We start from the raw sequence: 6,000 nt of genomic DNA on the forward strand, positions 1-6,000 counted from the left end.
ATCACCTCCCTCAACCTGCTGGCCAGACTTCTCTTGATCCAGCTCAGGATATGGCTGGCATTCTGGTTTGCAAGCTCACATTGCCAGCATCCCCAAATCCTTCTCCTCAGAGCTTCTCTCAAGCCATTCTCCACCCAACCAGTGTCTGTGCTTGGGGCTGCTCTGACCCAGGTGCAGGACCTTGCACTTGGCCTTGCTGAACTTCATGAGGTTGGCATGGGCCCAACTACCAAGCCTATTCAGGTCCCTCTGGATGACATCCCTTCCCTCTAGTATATCAACTGCCCCACTCAGGTTGGTGTCATCTGCAAACTTGCTGAAGTTTCACTTGATCTCACTCTCCACGTCATCTACAAAGATGTTAAATAACACTGGTCCCAGCAAGGATGCTTGAGAAACACCACTTGTTACTGGCTTCCACTTGGACGCTGAGCTATCGACCACAGCTCTCTGAGTGTAGCCTTCCAGCTAATTCCTTACCCTGCAAGTGGTCCATCCATCAAATCCATTTTTCTACAATTTGGTGATAAGGTTGTCATGGAGGACAGTGTCAAATGCTTTGCACAAGTTCAGGTAGACGATGTCAGATCTGAATTATTAGCACTTAATTTTCTTTGATAGATTAATATGTCAAGTGTCTCTCTCTGCAGAGTACGTTGACTATAGGCTACATTATTTCAATCAGGTGACATTTTCCTCTGGAAATGCTAAGGTTTTTATTCTGCTTCTCCATTGCAGTGATGGAGAGTTGCACATATTGCCTACCATACCACCTTTAACTAGCCCTGACAAATTCTGGCCAGTTCACCAGTCTGGCACAGGACATAGCCATCACCATTTTGACAGTCTAAATTGGTGTCAAAACTGGAACTCTGCAAAAGAGGCTCAAATGTGTGGGTATGATCACCTACACTGATGATCCTGCTCACTTACGGAGCCTACTGGCCCAACAGCTCTGCTCCAACACCTTGCAATCAGCAGCAGCTCGAGCCATCTTTCACTCCTTCAGTTTCTGGTAGATGGATGGGGAGTTTTGCAAATGGAATGAAAGAAACAAGGGGCAGTAAGGGTCGTTAGGCACAGATCTGAGTGATATCAGGTTTTTGTAGGTTTATTCTCTATGAAGGAATCCATTCACATGGTAATGCTGTGGTCTTCTAGGAGGATGAGGTAAATGAAATTAGTTCACTTGGTATTTTTTATTGTTATTGAGTCTCTCTTCAGAATCTGTCTGCATGTATAATCTTTCATTTGGAAAGAGAGGGAACAGATACACTATAAAGCACAGAAGTGTTTTCAAAGAGAACAGGAAATGACTGAAAGAACATGAAGAAACTCATTATTTTTAACTTGGTTTTGAAATTAAAAGGACTACGGATGTTGATAATGTCAGAGCTTTGATCTTATTACCACAAAACCTGGAGAGAAATGGAGAAATGTGACTGAGAATTTTCTGGACTGCAGTTGTTAAAGTGAAAATAATTGATTTATGCCATTAGTTTCACACAGGCAGAACAGAGTGTTGGTCATCTCTCTTCTACTGATATGTAGCCTGGAAAGTCTTCTACAGGACAGATGATTGCAGCACAAAGTGCTAGGGAGAACCTTTGGAACATATCCCTTGATGAGAAGGCTGACATGTCTTGAAGGCTTACCATGAGCTTGTTACAGAGCGGACTCAATGTTAATTGATTGGTTTTCTGAGAATTAGGGTTATTTTTCAAACAGTACAGAGAAATAAGGTATATTCTATGCTGCGACTTGATGGCAAAAATTATCAACTCATAGGTGTAAACCTTGTGGCATAATTATTAGTACAGAGAGATAAAAAAGCCCCAAACTAACTGTTTTAGCAGCTTAAAAGTCATACTTGGTTTCACTTATAGCTCTGGATATATCTCCTTCCGGCTGTCTGGATAACTCTGCAGTCAATCCTACTTTTGTGGCTTTTATGGTGATTTCACCCTGAGCGGTAGATGAACTCTTCAACCACTCTCGCACTTTCCCTCCTCAAAGGAGGAGGGAGAAAATATGATGGAAGAGAGCTCAAAGGTCGAGATATGGGCAGGAAGATCACTCACCAATTACTGTCATACTGTCACAGGCAAGAGACTCAACATATGGAGATTAATATAATTTGTTGCCTATTAATAACAGACTAGAACAATGAGGACTAAGAGCAACTTACAAACAACATCTGTGACATTATGCTATACAATTCCTTTTAGAATCATAGAATCAGAGAATCACCAAGGTTGGAAAAGACCTAAGAGATCATCCAGTCCAACCGTTTGCCTATTACCAATAGCTCCCACTAAACCATGTCCCTCAACACAACATCCAGTCATTCCTTGACAACATCCAGTCATTCCTTGACAACATCCAGTCATTCCTTTTCTGGCTCTGTCTTGAATAAACAAGTCTTTTAAGAACTCGAGTAGAACAGATGATTTCCCTTCGGGGAAGGGAGAGAGGGAGGACATAATCCTGAAAAGGTGAAAGTGAAACTGTGTGACCCTTGCAGTTTTTTTGGGGTATTCTGCTATTAGTCTACATCCCTACTGAGTGTAGCAGTGCTATAATAAGCATAGCAACCTTCCCTCTTTTAAGTCTAGAAATTCTGAATCTCTGAACTTCTGGAAACATTAATGCTGATGGAGCAGATTTGCTTATTTAGGAAAGGCTGAGTCCCTTAAGTAGAGATTTTCCTAAAGCATTATTTCTTGTTTTAAATTGAGAGGGATCTGGATAATATAAGACTTCTAGTGAAAAAAGAAACATATCTATCATTAACTATGATTTTAACAGATAAACTAAATCTTCTCTAGACATTTTTATCCAGAAATGTGGTCTCTCTCCCTTTGGTGTTTACTTTCTTTCAGTCTTAGACAATTGGGCTCTGCAGGGTTACCAGTGAGTGGAATTTGGTTCCAGCTGTGCAACTGCACAATGACTACATGCCACTCAGAATTAGCTGTAAGGACATCAGTGAGTTCCCTTCCATGAAAGAATAGTAGGAGTCATGGTCTTTCTCCAAAAATTGCTGTCATTCAGTTTGAAACATTCCCTCTTCCACCATACACTGAGTCCAACTAAGCAGGAGTTAATAGTATTCCACTGAGAAAGGATATTAAAGTAATTCTCATTGGTGATGACACAGCACACTCAAGAAATTTAGCCCCCACTTTCATTTTTTCCTATTTTTCCAAAGTGATTCAACCTCCTACATCTTTTTTTTTTTTTTCTTTTTTTTCCCCCACTGTTTCATGAATAATTTCTCTTCGTGTGCATCAACAAAATGTAATGCTGTATAAAAGCTGGAAACCGCTGCTTTTGTATTGTAGTTACTATTAATATGAGTGGTGCTGACTGTTCTCTGATCAGCGCAACCTGATTTTTCCCTTGTGACATGTAATGTTCAGTTCATAAAAACTGGAAAAGATACAGGTCATGCATTTAGAGCTTTTCATAACTTGAATGGGGTCTTACATACGCCCTTTGCTTTAGCATGTCATTAGTAAGTCCGTTCCACAGGAATACCTTTTTTGAGGTAAATATGCTTATTGCTCTGCAGTAATGTTGGCCATGCAAGTATAAACAGTATGAGAAGGTTCACCAGTTGACAAGGCATTATCTTGTCAGCTTTCTTCCCAGTGTGGGACATGGAAAGGATGCTCCCTGGTAAAAGAAAAAGGTGCAGCAGCTTGGGATTGTTACAAGGACAAATTCATAGAGACATGTTGAACAAAGTCTGGCAATGTGCTGGCAGTGATAAAGGGAACAGAAGCCACTTACGAGCTCATTTCAGCTTATTTAATGGCAGCCATCTGAAAATAAATCACCAGTTTCACTTTGCTGAAAGTGAACCAACACAGGCTCCTCAGGAAATCATTAGTGCCACCCATGGGTGAGACAACTCTGTGTAGGTGCCTGCTTCTCTACATTCAGTGCAAGGAGAATGCAGGCAACCATGAGCAAATGCACCGAATTAGGCAAGAGAACTTCTACTTTGCAGTGTATAAAACTGAGAAAAGGGAAGGGGAATTTACAGACCCTCCACTCTTACAATGGGAAGAGCCAATCTGGTATCCAATTTAAATAAATGCTGTATCATTTTTTTGGACAAACTGAATGAATCTGTGAACTCCAACAGCTTAGAGAGGAGCACTATTCCCAGAACATTTCCCTTCTAACTATTGTTGATGGGAGGAAGTGAGATCTGGGCAGTGTACACAGCTTACAATACAAAGCAATTTGCGTAGCCGAATCATAGGGTGATATAATTTTGATAAAACGCGTATGCCTTAAATAGATTGAGGGCCTTTAATGATGAGTTGTGAAAGAACATGTAATTATTCACTGCAAAAGTGAACAGACAAATGCGTTTAATTTTGTGATTCAGAGAATTCTGTACCAAGAGAACAAAGCAGGAGGTCAAGGCAAAAGAGTAAGTCAACAGTTGCCATTCCTTGGTACTGCTGTACCCTCATACTGAGCCATTCTGGCAAGGCAGTGAACAATTCCTACAGGTTACCAGTTACCCCAGCTTCCTCCAAGGTTCCTAACACTGCCCATTGGGAAAGAAACTTTCTTCATATAGTGTCAGTTTCATACAAAGTTCAGCCAATTGGCCCTGAGCAGAAGTCAGTGGAAAGACTTTGTTTGACTTCGTTGATTACTGTAGCAGGTTTTGCATTTACCCTACCTAACTCTGTTAATCTGAAAATAACTGTCAAGTCTGAGCAAGATACCCAAGCCTCTTTTACAGCCAACGGTGAGGGAAAATAAAAGCATAGGAAATGAAAGATTGATCTCAATTATCTTACCTACAAGTCTCAGAATATGAAGAGATGCCCTTGAAAACTCCCCACTTATGATCTTCATTTGTCATGTAGAGCAGAGAAATACTACATACCTGCTTGAGACTGTTTTCCCTGACTTTAAGATGGCTCTCTTGAAAAACAGCTCAGTGTTTTCTCTGTGGAGGAGAGGAGCAGTCCAGGTATGGGAAGCAACAGACTCTGAGATTAGTCAACAGTTGCCGTACTAGTTTTTTAAGCCCTCAGTACTAGACCTTACACAGACACCCTTGTTATTTAGGTCTTTTATAGTAAATGAGCAATGATTCTGTTGCCCCTTTAATGTCTTTGGAAGGAAAAACTAAATTGCATTGCAGGAGATTACCTTGGTGTTGAAAATAAATACAAAAAAAGGACTGCAAATGCCATAAGTCATAAAAATAGTTGCAAATGTCGAGCTGGTAGAATGGGTCATTTGGAGGAATTACAACTTCGTAAGCCTTAGATTTTTCTGCTTTGGAATTAACTGCATTACTGAGAGAACTTCAGAAGGTCTGAAGGTTCCAGAAGTTTTATGCTGTAGATCTATTTATCTGCCGCTGGAAGATCCAAATTGTCCTTCCAAACCTACAAGAAAAATATTTTTTCTTTATTTTTCTGGGCAGCTTTCAGAAGAACCCGGGCTGTGTCTCTCACACTAACTATGAGATATATGGGATATATCTGTTCTCTGCTGGAGTGCAGCTTCAGCTACGTATCTTATCTTCTCCCTGATGTTCTCTTAATTTTAATCTATTGAAGTCCTGGTAGCATTTCTAACCTTTAAAAATGATTCTAATGAAAGACACTGTACATCTCTCTGCTACATTAGCACTGGTGATGCAACATTTTGATGTGAAACCTTAAAATGTGTGAAATGATTACTTTAATATTAGGAGTTCTTTTGCATTGGGATACTGAGAACATTTAAGCACTGAAGGTAGTTTTTTTTAATCTCTCTCTCCATGTATAAATCTCTTCATACTTTAAAGACTTGTAAAGCAACTTCAGAGTTAACCTTTAGACCCTGTCCTGGATGGAGGTGTTGGCAAATGACATTACGATGAGAGACTGAATGTCAAATGGCACTGTGATAATAAATATCTGATGCTGCTGTCTCTCTGATTTAGTCATCATTTCCCTAGGAGCCTTAATCAAAAAA

Source organism: Excalfactoria chinensis, chromosome 1, assembly GCF_039878825.1.
Source record: "Excalfactoria chinensis isolate bCotChi1 chromosome 1, bCotChi1.hap2, whole genome shotgun sequence".
Lineage (NCBI taxonomy): Eukaryota > Metazoa > Chordata > Aves > Galliformes > Phasianidae > Excalfactoria > Excalfactoria chinensis.